Source organism: Bufo gargarizans, chromosome 4, assembly GCF_014858855.1.
Source record: "Bufo gargarizans isolate SCDJY-AF-19 chromosome 4, ASM1485885v1, whole genome shotgun sequence".
NCBI classification, from domain to species: Eukaryota; Metazoa; Chordata; class Amphibia; order Anura; family Bufonidae; genus Bufo; species Bufo gargarizans.
Genome location: NC_058083.1, coordinates 449,904,150 through 449,922,876, shown reverse-complemented (window position 1 = coordinate 449,922,876; position 18,727 = coordinate 449,904,150).

Genomic DNA, 18,727 nt, shown 5'->3' with positions numbered 1-18,727 from the left:
TGTGCTAGGCCTAAATATATGCCAATGGATTGTTGCAGTGGTGGCTGACGTGAAGCCTCATTCTCTGCTATGACATGCAGACTGATTCTCTGGTGACATGAAGCCAGATCCTCTGTTACGGGACCTCTCTCCTCTGCCTGGGTGCTGGGCCTAAATTTATGAAAATGGACTGTTGCAGTGGTGGGTGACGTGAAGCCTGATTCTCTGCTATGACATGCAGACTGATTCTCTGGTGACATGAAGCCAGATCCTCTGTTACAGGACCTCTCTCCTCTGCCTGGGTGCTGGGCCTAAATATCTGACAATGGACTGTTGCATTGGTGGCTGACGTGAAGCCTGATTCTCTGCTATGACATGCAGACTAATTCTCTGCTGACATGAAGCCAGATTGTCTGTTACGGGACCTCTCTCCTCTGCCTGGGTGCTGGGCCTAAATTTATGAAAATGGACTGTTGCAGTGGTGGGTGAAGTGAAGCCTGATTCTCTGCTATGACATGAAGACTGATTCTCTCCTGACATGAAGCCAGATTGTCTGTTACGGGACCTCTCTCCTCTGCCTGGGTGCTGGGCCTAAATTTATGAAAATGTACTGTTACAGTGGTGGGTGACGTGAAGCCTGATTCTCTGCTATGATATGAAGACTGATTCTCTGCTGACATGAAGCCAGATTGTCTGTTACGGGACCTCTCTCCTCTGCCTGGGTGCTGGGCCTAAATTTATGAAAATGGACTCTTACAGTGGTGGGTGACGTGAAGCCTGATTCTCTGCTATGACATGAAGACTGATTCTCTGCTGACATGAAGCCAGATCCTCTGTTACGGGACCTCTCTCCTCTGCCTGGGTGCTGGGCCTAAATATCTGACAATGGACTGTTGCATTGGTGGCTGACGTGAAGCCTGATTCTCTGCTATGATATGAAGACTGATTCTCTGCTGACATGAAGCCAGATTGTCTGTTACGGGACCTCTCTCCTCTGCCTGTGTGCTAGGCCTAAATATATGCCAATGGATTGTTGCAGTGGTGGCTGACGTGAAGCCTGATTCTCTGCTATGACATGCAGACTGATTCTCTGGTGACATGAAGCCAGATCCTCTGTTACGGGACCTCTCTCCTCTGCCTGGGTGCTGGGCCTAAATTTATGAAAATGGACTGTTGCAGTGGTGGGTGACGTGAAGCCTGATTCTCTGCTATGACATGCAGACTGATTCTCTGGTGACATGAAGCCAGATCCTCTGTTACGGGACCTCTCTCCTCTGCCTGGGTGCTGGGCCTAAATTTATGAAAATGGACTGTTGCAGTGGTGGGTGACGTGAAGCCTCATTCTCTGCTATGACATGCAGACTGATTCTCTGCTGACATGAAGCCAGATTGTCTGTTACGGGACCTCTCTCCTCTGCCTGGGTGCTGGGCCTGAATTTATGACAATGGACTGTTGCAGTGGTGGCTGACGTGAAGCCTGATTCTCTGCTATGATATGAAGACTGATTCTCTGCTGACATGAAGCCAGATTGTCTGTTACGGGACCTCTCTCCTCTGCCTGGGTGCCGGGGCCTAAATATCTGAGAATGGACTGTTCCAGTGGTGGGTAACGGGAAGCCAGATTCTCTGCTATGATATGAAGACTGATTCTCTGCTGACATGAAGCCAGATTGTCTGTTACGGGACCTCTCTCCTCTGCCTGGGTGCTGGGCCTAAATTTATGAAAATGGACTATTACAGTGGTGGGTGACGTGAAGCCTGATTCTCTGCTATGACATGCAGACTGATTCTCTGCTGACATGAAGCCAGATTGTCTGTTACGGGACCTCTCTCCTCTGCCTGGGTGCCGGGGCCTAAATATCTGAGAATGGACTGTTCCAGTGGTGGGTGACGGGAAGCCAGATTCTCTGCTATGGAACCTCTCTCCAATTGATTTTGGTTAATTTTTATTTATTTAATTTTTATTTTAATTAATTTCCCTATCCACATTTGTTTGCAGGGGATTTACCTACATGTTGCTGCCTTTTGCAGCCCTCTAGCCCTTTCCTGGGCTGTTTTACAGGCGTTTTAGTGCCGAAAAGTTCGGGTCCCCATTGACTTCAATGGGGTTCGGGTTCGGGACGAAGTTCGGATCGGGTTCGGATCCCGAACCCGAACATTTCCGGGATGTTCGGCCGAACTTCTCGAACCCGAACATCCAGGTGTTCGCTCAACTCTACTCATGAGCTCTTTAGCTATTACCTTGGCCGACGTATGGCGCAATGGGACCGCCTCCGGATAGCGAGTGGCATAGTCTAACACTACCAGGATGTGTTGGTGACCTCGGGCTGACTTAATAATGGGGCCTACCAGATCCATGGCGATCCTTTCGAAGGGCACCTCTATAATGGGCATAGGTACCAGTGGACTGCGATAGTGAGGTTGGGGGCTAGTCAGCTGACACACTGGACAGGACTGACAGAACCTCCGGACTTCCTCATATATCCCAGGCCAATAGAACCGTTGTAGAATTCGCTCCAGCGTTTTCTTAACCCCCAGATGACCACCCAACACATGCGCATGCGCTAAATCCAAGACCATTCGCCGGTAAGGCTGGGGCACCACCAGTTGTTCCACCACCTCCTGCCTCACCTTGTCTACCCTATATAACAGGTCCTGGTTATAGGCCAGGTGAGGAAATACGGTATCGGCGCCGGGACGCTGGGCAACACCATTAACCACCGACACACCTTCTCTAGCCCGCAATAACGTCGAATTCTGGAGCTGTGCGGTCCCGAAGGTTTCTCGGGGTACCTCCAGATCCAGGATGGACGAACTTTCTACTGTCTCACCCGCCAATACTTCTAGGGGAAACCGGTCAGGGTTACACTCTACCTCCTCTACGGTGACCCCTACAGCTGGGGTCCCTGCCTCGGGGTCCTCGGGCTCGGGACCTGGACATTTTCCTTCCCCATAGGTAGGCAACCCGTTCCTCCACAAAGTCCAGAACAGGGGAAAGTCCCTCCCCAATATTGCGGCATAAGGGAGCCGTCTCCCCACCCCGACGACATGTGGTACCTCCTTTCCACACACTGCCAGGGTAACCTTAGTGGTGGGATACTCCCTGCGATCCCCATGTATACAGACAATGGTAAGGGTTCGCCTTTCTGGGAGTTTTTCCGTTACCAGCGACTCATGGACCAGAGTTACCAGGCTCCCAGAGTCCAGCAGGGCCTGCACGGAGTGTCCATTAACAACGACATCACACACCGGAGGGTTGTCCGCCGCCAGCAGGGGGTCAGCTATATACACCGGTTGGGCATAACAAGAGGACCGGCGAGCGAACCCGCAGTCCATGGGTTCGGATGCCCTAGGGCAGTTGGATGCCACATGTCCCCAGTCCTGACAATGCCAACATCTGATCCTCGCAGCCTCCCTCCTCCCCAGGGTATTCCTCCCACGGACTGGAGATCCACTCCCCTCCTTATGTGGTGGGATCCCTTTTTCAGGATCCCGGGTCGGCAGCGGGGGCTGACGTGACTTCGGTAGTACCGCTGAGTCCCGCCCCAAATCCTGAGTGGCCATATACCTCTCCACCAGGCTAACCAGTTGTTCCAGGTTGCCTGGATCGCCTTGTCCCACCCAGCGCTGTATGGCTCTCGGGAGGGTACGCACGAACCTGTCGACCACGACCCTTTCAACCATCTGAGAAGGGCTCAATATCTCAGGCTGAAGCCATTTTTTTACTAGGTGAAGTAAGTCATAGGCTTGTGACCGGGCGGGTCGGGACTCGGCAAACACCCACTGATACACCCTGTGCGCTCGCACATAGGTGTTTACCCCCAACCTGGCCAACACCTCAGCTTTTAGCCTCTCATAGTCCTTGGCCTCATCGCAGCTGAGGTCAAAATAGGCCTTTTGTGCATCCCCCACCAGAAAAGGCGCCACCACCTCAGCCCACTGCTCCAACGGCAGCCTCTCTTGCTCCGCGGTTCTTTCGAATACCATCAGGAATGCCTCTATATCATCTCCCGGACCCATTTTCCTCAGGGCGGATCGGACTTTGTCCCTGGCGGTAGACACAGTCGGGGTTGTCGCAGTTAAAACTCCTTGCAGGGATGTTCGCACCGACTCTTGCATGGCTACCAGCTGCTGCATTAGGAGAGTGTTTGTTTGCTGCTGTGCACACATAGCCTCATCATGTCTTTCCCTCTGAGCCTGCAATGCCTGTTGCTGCTGTACATTACTCTGAATCAGGTGCTTAATGGCCTCCTCCATCTTGTCAGGAACCATAAAACTTGCAGGCCTGATATATGACATGCAGTCCAACACAACTTTTGCCTCAGGCCTGCCTCACTGCAGGAATGCCCGCATCCTCCACCAATTGTGGGGATGTGCTCGTGGTAGGCTACGGTAGCGGCGGCAGTATTGAGGCAATCACAGACAGTCTTTGTGATACACTGTGACTTTATTCACACCAACGGCATAACAGGCAATGTGCAGACCACACAGGTGCATATCCACATAGTGCATAGAACAAAAGTCCTTCCATAGAAAATAAACAGCAGGTTTGAGTCACCTTGTTTTGGACAGACCACAGCAGTTCTGCAGGCTTCTAGGCTATCTGCCTTTGTCTCCCTCAGGCCAGAGCCCCTTTGGCTTGTAGCACCACAGGTCCCAGGGCTATCCTTCAATGTGTGCTGCGCCCAGACTCTCCTCCATCAGCACTCACTCTGTCTGTGGAAAATCTCCAGCTCAGCAAGACACACCCCACCCCCATCATCAGCAAGCTGGGTTCTTAAAGGCCCAGCTCCACCAAAAACCTGGGCTGGCCGTGGGGAACAGGCACCCCCCCCCACTCTTTACCTGTTCCCAGTAAGAACCGGCCCGGACACGCTGCGCCAGCAGCATTCGCCGCTGTAACCGCAATGATCCGGTTCTTACTCCACCGAGGCCAGGACCTCTGGTGGCACGTATCGTCCGTCCATTATTATTCCGGGGACTCTCCTACAATATATATATATATATATATATATACACAGTATATATGTCCATATATGTGGTGAGTGCTTATGTGAGTCTGTCCATGTATGTAGTGAGTGCCTGTATGAGTGCGTCCATGTATGTAGTGAGTGCCTGTATTAGAGCGTCCATGTATGTGGTGAGTGTATGAGTGCCTCCATGTATGTGGTGAGTGCCTGTATGAGTGAGTCCATGTATGTTGTGAGTGCCTTTATGAGTGCGTCCATGTATGTGGTGAGTGCCTGTATGAGTGCGTCCATGTATGTGGTGAATGCGTGTATGAGTGCGTCCATGTATATGGTGAGTGCCTGTATGAGTGCGTCCATGTATATGGTGAGTACGTGTATGAGTGCATCCATGTATGTGGTGAATGCCTGTATGAGTGCGTCCATGTATGTGGCGAGTGTGTGTATGAGTGCGTCCATTAAGTTTGGGAGGAGCCCAGTACAAAAATTTGCTGTGGGGCCCAGTCAGTTCTAGCTACGCCCCTGCCAGCACCCCCCATGATCAGCTGTTTGAAGAGCCTGTGGTGATCTGGTAAGCACTGCAACCTCTTCCAAGGCCTATAACGTCAGGATCATTGATCACTAGTGAATGGGACTGAGCTACACTACCAGGCGATATTGCTGTGTTTGATAAGCTATGTGTAGGCTTTGGAGCTCACTGGAGTACTGTTGCCTCCTTAAAAAGCTGATTGGCCAGGGTGCCCCACCAATCAAATATTAATGACCTGTCCTAATAAATGGCTATCAATATGAACATTTTTGACAACTCCTGTAAGTTCAAGCTGTTATAGATCATCTCAAATAGAGATGAACGAATCGAAGCTGACGGAGTGGAATTCGATCCGAATTTCAGGAAAAATTTGATTTGCACCGAATCTGAATTTCCTCACGCTTCGTTGTAACAAATCAAATTTTTTCCTAAAATGGCTGCTGCACATGTGAGAACATGGAGCAAAGAACTCTGGGAAGGCGGGATCACCCATAATGCCATGCATGCAACCAATCAGCAGCCAGCCAGCACTGTGATGTCACAGCCCTATAAATAGGCTCAGCCATCTTGGATTCAGCCATTTTCCAGTGTACTTAGTGCAGGGAGAGACGTCAACAGGTGCTAGGGACAGTGCTAGAAAAACTTGATTGTGCTAAAAACACGATTTACAAGTGCAGGGAAAGATTATTCAAGGTGTAGGGAAAGGATAGGGAGGAATCATTCCACAGCTTTTATGTTGAACAATGTTCAGTAGGGGAGGTTACAGCCTGGATAATAGGAACAATCCTATTACACCTTGCTGCATTAACTGGGGACCCAAATTGCCATTATACAGCTCTGTAATTCCAGCAAGCCATTCTTATTACTGAGGTGTTACAGCCATTAAGAGGGTTTATTACAAGGAAATATTTCTATGTCTTTTTTGCCCTTATACAGTGCAGTTATATGCTCTAATGCATTTTTTGGCTTGTATTAGTGGGAAAAAGGGCTTATTATCCGTTGTGTGGTGAAGTGCTAAAATTACACCCCTTTTTGTCGTGTTTTAGTGACAAAAGTAAAATATATGTGCCGTTCAGCTGTGCAGTTATATGTTCTAAAGCCTTTTGTGGCCTGTATTAGTGGAAAAAGAAAAAAATATATTTGCCGTTCAGCGGTGCAGTTATATGTTCTAAAGACTTTTTTCTTGTGTATTAGTGGCAAAAGTAAAATATATTTGCAGTTCATCTGTGCAGTTATATATTCTAAAGCCCTTTATGTTGTGTATTAGTGGCAAAAGAAATATATATTTGCCGTTCAGTGGTGCAGTTATATGTTATAAAGACTTTTGTGGGGTGTATAAGTGGAAAAAGATAAATATATTTGCCATTCAGCAGTGCAATTATATGTTCTAAAGCCTTCTGTGGCATATATAAGTGGAAAAAAATAAGGGCCTATTTGACATTCAGTGGTGCAGTTATATGTTCTAAAGCCTTTTGTGGTGTGTATAAGTGAAAAAATAAGGCCTATTTGCTGTTCAGTGGTGCAGTTATATGTTCTAAAGCCTTTTGTGGCGTGTATTAGTGGCAAAAGAAAAATATATTTGCTGTTCACCGTTCAGCAGTGCAGTTATATGTTCTAAAGCCTTTTGTGGCGTGTATTAGTGGCAAAAGAAAAATATATTTGCAGTTCACCGTTCAGCAGTGCAGTTATATGTTCTAAAGCCCTTTTTGGCGTGTATTAGTGGCAAGAAACAAATATATTTGTAATTGAGCGAATATATTTCTGTTGTACTACAGCCATTTACAGGGTATATTAATAGGATAGATACGTATGTCCTATTAGCCGTTCTGTGGTGAATTATATAATTGCTGTATTTATTTTTTGGGGTGTATTAGTAGGAAAAAGAATACAGGAAAATGATGGGTGATTGTAAACCTCCTTTTGCTGTATGGACCGAAGAACGTCGATTAGCCATTCAGTGGTGAACTTTTTTCGCGAAACAGCCTTTTTTGGGAAAATTGATGGGTGATTTTATACCTCCTTTTGCTGTACAGACTGAATTATGTTTTTTAGCCATTCAGTGGTGAAAGTTTTTTAGTGAAGCAGCCTTTATGGGGAAAATTGATTGGTGATTGTAGACTTTCTATTGTATGAACCGAATTACGTCGATTAGCCATTCAGTGATGAAATTTGTTTGTGATACAACCTTTTTTGGGAAAAATGGTCGGTAGCTATAACTATGGTCAAGGACAATATATGTCCTTTATGGCCCACTGGGTAAATGTGGTTCCTGCCCAGCAACACCAGCAACTTGGCCAGTTGACGCCGCTTCCGCCTCCACGTTCTCACGCCATTGGTACTGTGACAATGTTCGCCTCTACATCCTCATCCTCCACCGTGTCCTCAGACTCCACTGCAGGGACTATTCACAGTGCTCCTCCAGCATACCACATATGCAGGGCACGGAAGTGAGAAACAGCTCCAAGTCCTTCATCAAGAAATCAAATCCTGTCTTTCTCTGCGACAACTCAAAATCTGAATCATTGTGATCGACAACGGGAGGAACATGGGGTCGACGCTGCATCAAGGAGAGCTGAGCCATGCACCATGCATGGCACATGTGTTCAATCTGATTGTCAAACGGTTCCTAAAGTCTTACACCCATCTGCACAACGTCCTAAAAATGGCCAGGAAACTTTGCATGCACTTCAGCCATTTGTACACCGCAAAGCACATCCTTTTTGAGCTGCAGAGGCAGAACCGCATTCCCCAACATAGGCTGATATGCAACTTTTCCACCCGTTGGAATTTCACCCTCCATATGTTGGACCGACTATACGAACAGAAATCAAGAAATCAAATCCTGTCTTTCTCTGCTACAACTCAAAATCTGAATCATTGTGATCTACAACGGGAGGAACATGGGGTCGACGCTGCATCAAGGAGAGCTGAGCCATGCACCATGCATGGCACATGTGTTCAATCTGATTGTCAAACGGTTCCTAAAGTCTTACACCCATCTGCACAACATCCTAAAAATGGCCAGGAAACTTTGCATGCACTTCAGCCATTCGTACACCGCAAAGCACACCCTTTTTGAGCTGCAGAGGCAGAACCGCATTCCCCAACATAGGCTGATATGCAACTTTTCCACCCGTTGGAATTTCACCCTCCATATGTTGGACCGACTATACGAACAGAAAAAGGCCATAAACAATTTATTGATGATCCAAGCAGACAGAAGTACTTCCCTGTGTAACTTTGATGTCAGCCAGTGGCAGCTCATGCGTGACACCTGCCGTTTGCACAGGCTCCTTTTTAGGAGGCCACATTATTTGTCAGTCACCTGGACTACGGGATGAACAACGTCATTCCACTGCTTTATGTCCTGGAACAGATGCTGAGAAATCTGGCTGGTCAGGGGACTGGAGACGTGATCTCACAGCCACATAAGCCCTGTGGGGGCTGAACTGTAAGAGGAGGAGGTCAATGGAGCACAAGCAATGTGTGGTGAGTGCCTGTATGAGTGCGTCCATGTATGTAGTGAGTGCCTGTATTAGAGCGTCCATGTATGTGGTGAGTGTATGAGTGCCTCCATGTATGTGGTGAGTGCCTGTATGAGTGAGTCCATGTATGTTGTGAGTGCCTTTATGAGTGCGTCCATGTATGTGGTGAGTGCCTGTATGAGTGCGTCCATGTATGTGGTGAATGCGTGTATGAGTGCGTCCATGTATATGGTGAGTGCCTGTATGAGTGCGTCCATGTATATGGTGAGTACGTGTATGAGTGCATCCATGTATGTGGTGAATGCCTGTATGAGTGCGTCCATGTATGTGGCGAGTGTGTGTATGAGTGCGTCCATTAAGTTTGGGAGGGGCCCAGTACAAAAATTTGCTGTGGGGCCCAGTCAGTTCTAGCTACGCCCCTGCCAGCACCCCCCATGATCAGCTGTTTGAAGAGCCTGTGGTGATCTGGTAAGCACTGCAACCTCTTCCAAGGCCTATAACGTCAGGATCATTGATCACTAGTGAATGGGACTGAGCTACACTACCAGGCGATATTGCTGTGTTTGATAAGCTATGTGTAGGCTTTGGAGCTCACTGGAGTACTGTTGCCTCCTTAAAAAGCTGATTGGCCAGGGTGCCCCACCAATCAAATATTAATGACCTGTCCTAATAAATGGCTATCAATATGAACATTTTTGACAACTCCTGTAAGTTCAAGCTGTTATAGATCATCTCAAATAGAGATGAACGAATCGAAGCTGACGGAGTGGAATTCGATCCGAATTTCAGGAAAAATTTGAGGCAGAACCGCATTCCCCAACATAGGCTGATATGCAACTTTTCCACCCGTTGGAATTTCACCCTCCATATGTTGGACCGACTATACGAACAGAAAAAGGCCATAAACAATTTATTGATGATCCAAGCAGACAGAAGTACTCCCCTGTGTAACTTTGATGTCAGCCAGTGGCAGCTCATGCGTGACACCTGCCGTTTGCACAGGCTCCTTTTTAGGAGGCCACATTATTTGTCAGTCACCTGGACTACGGGATGAACAACGTCATTCCACTGCTTTATTTCCTGGAACAGATGCTGGGAAATCTGGCTGGTCAGGGGACTGGAGACGTGATCTCACAGCCACATAAGCCCTGTGGGGGCTGAACTGTAAGAGGAGGAGGTCAATGGAGCACAAGCAATGTGTGGTGAAATGTCTCTGAAAACCCCAGAATTCATCTGGCTGCTTCTGTCCTGTGTCACATCATCAATAAACACTAGGGACCCAGTGCCACTGGCAGCCATGCACGCCCAAGCCATCACACTGCCTTCGCCATGTTTTACAGATGATGTGCTATGCTTTGGATCATGAGCTGTACCATGCCTTCGCCATACTTTTTTCTTTCCATCATTCTGGTAGAGGTTGATCTTTGTTTCATCTGTCCAAAGAATGTTCTTCCAGAAGTGTGCTGTTTTTTTTTTTTTTTTTTTATAGTAAAGTCCAATCTAGCCTTCTTATCCTTTAGGCTTTTGAGTGACTTGCACCGTGCAGTGAACCCTCTGTATTTACTGTCATGCAGTCTTCTCTTTATGGTAGATTTGGATATTGATACACCTATACCCTGGAGAGTGTTGTTCACTTGGTTGGCTGTTGTGAAAGGGTTTCTCTTCACCATGGTAATTATTCTGCGATCATCCACCACTGTTATCTTCCGTGGGCGTCCAGGTCTTTTTTGCATTGTTGAGGTCTCCAGTGTTTTCCTTCTTTCTCAGGATGTACCAAACTGTAGATTTTGCCACTTCTAATAGTGTAGCAATTTCTCTGATGTTTTTTTTCTTCTGTTTTCGCAGGTGAACGATGGCTTGTTTCACCTGCATGGAGAGCTCCTTTAACCGTATGTTTGCTTCTCAGCAAAATCTTCAAAATGCAAGCACCACACCTCATATCAACTGCACGCCTTTTATCAGCTGCACACCTTTATTTTATGTTTAATTGAGAATGAAATAATGAAGGAATTGCCCACACCTGCACATGGAACAGCCTTTGAGTCAATTGTTTACTTTAAAAACAGGGTGCCACATGTAATGGAGCTGAAACTCCTAAACCCTTCATCCAATTTTAATGTGGATACTCTCAAATGAAAGCTAAAAGTATGGACTTTATGCTGATTTCCATTATATAACTATAACTTGAATATGTTTTAGTAAACAGGTAAATAAAACAAAATTTGTGTCAGTGTCCAAATATATATGGACCTAATTGTATATATTGTGGTAATGTTAACAAAATAATAAATGGTAAAGTCCTGGAAGGGGTCTATATCTTACCCAGGTTCCTCAACTGGGTGAGGTAAATAAGATCCAGGATGGTGCTGGCTTCAGCAAACATAGTTGCTGAAGCTATTTTCTTTAGCAATTCATTGGCTGGATTTTATTGGACTGAGAAAAAGTAGGTTTGTTAGTGGGACCTCCCCAGTCCACCCCATTCAAGGGCGTGTTTTCCCCTAGTCTGAGGGATCTCCAGCTGTCATCTGGGATCGTTAAGGAGAAATAAAACACGTCCCAGGCTGTCAGTCTGGGAAGTGATATCTGGAGACAAGTCCAGGAGGCTGGCTGCCGTCCTGAATAAGGAAATCCTGATGCTCAGTGTGACATGTGTTTAATAGATGAGCCAGATACTGACCTGTATTAGTTAGTGCGCAGACGAGCAGCATTTTGTTTTGAAGTTTTTGCCGGAAATGTAGAGGCTATTTATTTTGCTGTTTGTACCACAATAAAGTGGAACCTTATTTGAACTTTATCTTGTTGTCTGCACAAGAATCTGTCATCAACACCCTGCTTGAGAGAGGAAACCCTGACAATATCTATATATACAGTCAGGTCCATAAATATTGTGACGTCGACACAATTGTAACATTTTTTGCTCTATACAACACTACAATATATTTGAAATGAAATGAACAATGAATGCACTTTAACTGCAGACTGTCAGCTTTAATTTGAGGGTATTTACATCCAAATCAGGTGAACGGTGTTGGAATTACAACAGTTTGTATATGTGCCTTCCACTTGTTAAGGAACCTAAAAGAAATGAACAAATGGCTTCTCAGCTGTTCCATGGCCAGGTGTGTGTTATTCCCTCATTATCCCAATTACAATGAGCCGATAAAAGGTCCAGAGTTCATTTCAAGTGTGCTATTTGTATTTGGAATCTGTTGCTGTCAACTCTCAAGATGAGATCCAAAGAGCTGTCACTATCAGTGAAGCAAGCCATCATTAGGCTGAAAAAAAAAAAAAAACCATCACAGAGATGCCAAAAACATTAGGGGTGGCCAAAACAACAGTTTGGAACATTCTTAGGCTACTTTCACACTTGCGGCAGGACGGATCCGGCAAGCTGGTCTCCCTGTCGGATCCGTCCTTCCGCTGTTTCGCCGTATCGCCGTATCGCCGTACCGCCGCTCTGTCCCCATTGACTATAATGCGGACGGGGGCGGCGCTCCGGTGCAGTACGGCAGTGCACGGCGAAAGGCCGCCGGACTAAAAGTCCCGCATGTCCGGGTTTTTAGTCTGGCGGCCTCTGACCGCAAACTGCCGTACTGCGCCGGAGCTCCGCCCCGTCCCCATTATAGTCAATGGGGGCGGAGCGGCGGTCCAGTGATACGGCGAAACAGCGGAAGGACGGATCCGACAGGGAGACCAGCCTGCCGGATCCGTCCTGCCGCAAGTGTGAAAGTAGCCTTAGGCTACTTTCACACTTGCATTCGGGGTTCCGCTTGGGAGTTCCGTTTGAAGGTTCTCACAAGCGTCCCCGAACGGATCCGTACAGACCCAATGCATTCTGAGGGGATGCGGATCCGCTCAGAATACATCAGTATGGCTCAGTTTGGCCTCCGCTCCGCTCAGCAGGCGGACACCTGAACGCTGCTTGCAGCATTTTTGTGTCCGCCTGGCTGTGCGGAGCCAAACGGATCCGTCTAGACTTACAATGTAAGTCAATGGGGATGGATCCCCATTAAATAAGTCCACAATAAGTCCACAATAAGTTGACACAATATGGTGCAATTTCAAACGGCTCTGTCCCCCATTGACTTTCAATGTAAAGTCTGGACGGATCCGTCTGAGTACAAATTGGACTTAGATTTTTTTCTGAAATATAATGCAAATGGACCGTTCTGAACGGATAACATCGTTTGCATTATAGGAGCGGATCCGTCTGTGCAGATACCAGACGGATCCGCTCCGAATGCAAGTGTAAAAGTAGCCTTAAAAAGAAGGAACACATCGGTGAGCTCAGCAACACCAAAAGACCTGGAAGACCATGGAAAACAACTGTGGTGGATGACTGAAGTATTCTTTCTCTGGTGAAGAAAACACCCTTCACAACAGTTGGCCAGATCAAGAACACTCTCCAGGAGGTAGGTGTATGTGTGTCAAAGTCAACAATCAAGAGAAGACTTTACCAGAGTGAATACAGAGGGTTCACCACAAAATGTACACCATTGGTGAGCCTCAAAAACAGGAAGGCCAGATTAGAGGTTGCCAAACGACATCTAAAAAAGCCTTCACAGTTCTGGAACAACATCCTATGGACTGATGTGACCAAGATCAACTTGTACCAGAGTGATGGGAAGAGAAGAATATGGAGAAGGAAAGGAACTGCTAATGATTCTAAGCATACCACCTCATCAGTGTAGCATGGTGGTGGTAGTGTCACGGCGTGGGCATGTATGGCTGCCAATGGAACTGGTTCTCTTGTATTTATTGATGATGTGACTGCTGACAATTTTTGCCATGAATAAACCCCTGCTCTGCATAGGTGACAGGGACCGAATTTCTAAAATTCATCTTTAATTGGCCCTTTCATTCAATCCTTCTGCTTTAATAACTGCAGCCATTGACCTCCCTTGCATGAGTTCTCTCTTTCTCACTCTCCCTCTCTGGCATGGAACCCTGATTCATCGATAACTGTGATCAACATGGTAGGCTCAGAAAAGAACATCTAAAGTTGATAGAGAAGATATCCAAATGGATCGTGGACATCACAGGAACGTGAATCAGGCAGAAGTTATCTAGTTATCTAGAGTCAACAAATCGGCAGCAGGGCCTCTCCTGGCTAACGTTTCCAAATCCAAAATACCCCAGTGACAGTCCCAATTTTTTTTTATTAACCGCTTTAAGTCCGCCCATAGGATATAAACGTCCTATGGGTGGACCTCTATTTCTGAAAGCACGTTTTAAAACGTCCTTTCAGAAATAGCAGCTGCACGCTAATCGTGCAGCTGCTGATCGGGTTGCCCGCTGTCAGTGACAGCAAGGCAACCCGGAGATAAGGCAGGGACAGTGCCCAAGTGTCCCTGCCTTCTAGATCGCTGCAGACACAGCGCTCACCGAGCGCTGTGTCTGCAGAGCAGGAAGCGCTGTGCGCTTCCTGTTCCGGATGACCGCCGGGACCGGAGCTGCAGGAGCTGTGTGAGGTCTCTCAGAGACCTCGATCAGCCCTGCTCTGAGGCTGTACAGCGCAGAATCACGCTGTACAGCCTCTCTGGGGGGTGCATTTCTTCTGTAACTGGGGCTACTATGTCAGCCCCAGTTACAGGAGAAATCAACAGTGAAAAAAAGAAGAGTGAAGCAAATGTCCCCCAGAGGTCTTGTATGACCTTATGGGGGACGAAAAGTGTAAAAAAAAAATAAAAAAAAATAAAGGGTTGAAAAAAATAAAATAAATAAAAGTTTCACATGTGAAAAAAAAGGTCCCCAAGTAAGGAATAAAAAAAAAAATTTAAAATAGAAAAAATAAAATAAAATAGACATATTTGGTATTGCCACGTCCGTAAAAACCAGCTCTATAAAAATATCACATGAGCTAACCCCTCGGGTGAACACCGTAAAAAAAAAACCCAAAAAACTGTGTCAAAACAAGCAATTTTTGTCACCTTGCATCACAAAAGGTGCAACAACAAGTGATCAAAAATGCGTATGTCCCACAAAATGGTACCAATAAAACCGTCACCTCATCCCGCAAAAAATGAGCCCCTACATAAGAAAATCTCTCAAAGAATTAAAAAAACTATAGCTCTTAGAACATGGAGACACTAAAACATCATTTTTTGCTTTCAAAAATGCTATTATTGTGTTAAAGTGAAACAAATAAAAAAAAGTATACATATTAGGTATTGCCGCGTCCGTAAAAACCAGCTCTATAAAAATATCACATGAGTTAACCCCTCAGATGAACACCGTAAAAAATTAAAAATAAAAATTGTGTCAAAACAAGCAATTTTTGTCACCTTGCATCACAAAAGGTGCAACACCAAGTGATCAAAAACGCGTATGTCCCAAAAAATGGTACCAATAAAACCGTCACCTCATCCCGCAAAAAATGAGCCCCTACATAAGAAAATCTCTAAAAAAAAAAAACTATAGCTATCAGAACATGGACACATTAATACATAATTTTTTTGTTTCAAAAATGCGATTATTGTGTAAAACTTTAATAAATGAGAAAAAGTATACATATTAGGTATCGCCACGTCAGTAACAATCTGCTCTATAAAAATGTCACTTGACTGAACTCCTCAGGTGAACGCTGTAAAAATAAATAAATAGAAACTGTGCTAAAACAACCAATTTTTTGGTCACCTTGCCCCATAAAGTGTTATAATGAATGATCAAAAAATCATATTTACCCAAAAATAGTACTAATAAAACTGGCACCTTATCCCCTAATTTCCAAAATGGGGTCACTTCTTGGGAGTTTCTACTGTAAGGGTGCATCAGGGGGCTTCAAATGGGACATGGCATCTAAAAACCATGTGGAGTTCCTTTTCTTCTGCGCCCTGCCGTGTGCCCATACAGCAGTTTACGACCACATGTGGGGTGTTTCTGTAAACCGCAGAATCTGGGTAATAAATATTGAGTTTTGTTTGGCTGTTAACCATCGATGTGTTAAAGAAAAAATTGGATTAAAATGGAAAATCTGCCCAAAAAGTGAAATTTAAAAATTTGATCTCCATTTTCCTTTAATTCTTGTGGAACGCATAAAGGGTTAACAAAGTTTGTAAAATCAGTTTTGAGTAACTTGAGGGGTGTAGTTTCTACAATGGGGTCATTTATGGGGGTATCCACTATGTAGGCCCCACAAAGTGACTTCAGACCTGAACTGGTCCTTATAAAGTGGGTTTTGGCAATTTTCTTAAAAATGTGAAGAATTTCTTCTAAACTTCAAAGCCTTCTAACGTCCTAAAAAAATAAAATGACATTTCCAAAATGATGCCAACATAAAGTAGACATATGGGGAATGTTAAATAATAAATATTTTACGAGGTATCACTTTCTGTTTTAAAAGCAGAGAAATTGAAATTTAGAAAATTGCTAATTTTTCACATTTCTGGGTAAATTTGGGATGTTTTCATAAATAAAGGTGAAATATTTTGACTCAAATTTATGACGATCATGAAGTACAATGTGTCACGAGAAAACAATCTCTGAATGACTTGGATAAATAAAGGCGTTCCAAAGTTATTACCACATAAAGTGAGATATGTCAGTTTTGCAAAATTAGGCCTGGTCAGGAAGGGGGCAAATGGCCCAGATGGGAAGTGGTTAATCATTCCAATAACAGGGCCTCTTTAGAGTCCTGTATTGTTATTTATTGTCACTACCTCCCCGAGTTGGGAGTGGATAATTGCCGCACACCCCCTCCTTAACTTGGAAGCCTATGCTTCAATACTTTAATGAAAAAACTTGTTAGAGACCCAAAAATCCTGTTAAGGACTATTGTTGTTACTAGCAGCAATTTAATTATTAGTGCAACCTGAGCTAAATTGCGTGGAATTGTTAGAGACCCAAAAGTCCTTTTTAAGGACTATAGTTGCATCTGGCAGCAATATATATATTTTAGCGCAACCTGCGCTAAATAGCTTGCAATTATTTAGCCGCTGCAGACAGGGACATTATCTGCGCTACATCTCCTGTCTTACGTGTGCGCAGCCTAAAAATATCTGTGACAGATCCAGTGTACTTTTTCAGTAGATGGCGTCGGCTGTAGATAGTTACATTACATGCGCTACACCTCCTGTATAACGTTTTCATATCCGAAATATCAGTGACATTAATTCAGTGTAGTTTTTTATGAGCCTCTGGTGACAGCGACATTACTTGCACTATACCTCCTGTATAACGTTTCCGCGTCCTAAAATTATCTGTGACATTCAGTCTACTTTTTTAATAGACGCTGCGGACAGCGACTTTATCTGTGCTACATCTCCTGTTTAACGTGTGCGCATCCTAAATATATCTGCGACAATCTATGTACTTTATTTGCTCATACACTTACAAAACTTGTGCTACTGTACATGTGACATACTTGTAAGCATATATACTATTTTATATGCACAAGGTGAGCAGTAAGGGACGGGGAAGTGGCCGTGCTGCTAATGGTGCACGCAGAGGCCGTGACCCTGGGCGCGATGAAAATGTGCCTGCTGCCAGAGCACAAGAAACACACTCATCCACGATACCTAACTTCATGTCCCAGTTTGGATGGCGGTGCAGGACACCTCTCTCCAATTCAGATTAGTGTGACCAGGTGGTCGGTTAGATTGCAGCAGATAATGCTTCCAGTCAGTTAAGCACCACCCTGTCTTCCACAAAGTCCAGTCTCAGTAGCCAAGAGTCTGGTCAACAGAATCCTCACCCTAATCCTCCTTCCTCCCACCATGGAGAGTTTTGGCAATCAAGTGATCCCAAACTCGGATATTCCGAGGAGCTCTTTTCAGCGCCATTCCTTGATTTGGCCCTCTCGCCAAGGCTGCTTGAAGAGGGACATGAGGAGATCTTGTGCTCTGATTTCCAAACTCTGGAGCATCCATACTCACAAGAAGATGACGGTGGGGAACAAGTCAGGAGGATAACCAGAGTGAGGAAGAGGAGGTGGTGGACGATGAAGTCACTGACCCAACCTGGGAAGGTAGCAAGCCAGGCAAGGACAGCATTACAGAGGGGGAGGGATCCGCAGAACCACAAAAGTCTGGAAGAGGCAGTGGGGTGCCAAAAGGGAGAAGGCGGGTCATACAAAACAGGCCCGCAACTGTTCCCCGGAGCATCCCCTTGTGGCAATCTCCCTTGCCAAGGAGTAGGTGTTCCGCAGTCTGGGGCTTTTTGAGGAAAGTGCGGACGGTAAAAGAATTGTCATTTTCCACCTGTGCCGTACCAAAATGAGCAGGGGTGTGAACACTAGCAAACTCACCACCACCAGCATGATACGCCACATGGCATCAAAGCACCCTAATATGTGGGCCGAATGCCTGGGTCCACAATTAGTATCTGCGGGGCACACCATTGCCTGCTCTTCCCCTGTGTTACATGCTGGCCAATCCCCTGTCCAAGACGCAGTCTCGGATGCCTCCCGCCATGCACCTGGACCTTCGCAAGCACCATCAGCTAGCACATCCTTGAGACACTGAGGTTTTCCACAGCCTAATGGCGGTGGCCGTCCCACGTTACTCTATCCCCAGCTGCCAATATTTTCACGGTGTGCAGTCCCAGCCTTACACCAGCATGTGTCCCGTAACATCACCCGTGCCCTGACCAAGGCAGTTATTGGGAAGGTCCACTTAACGACTGACACATGGACAAGTGCTTTTGTAGGGCCAGGGAAGCTACTGGGTGAATGTTGTGGAGGCCGTGAGTGAGTCGTACCCTGGGATAGCACCAATGGCACCGACACCAAGGATTGCAGGACCTACTTTCATCAGGGTCTCCACCACCAC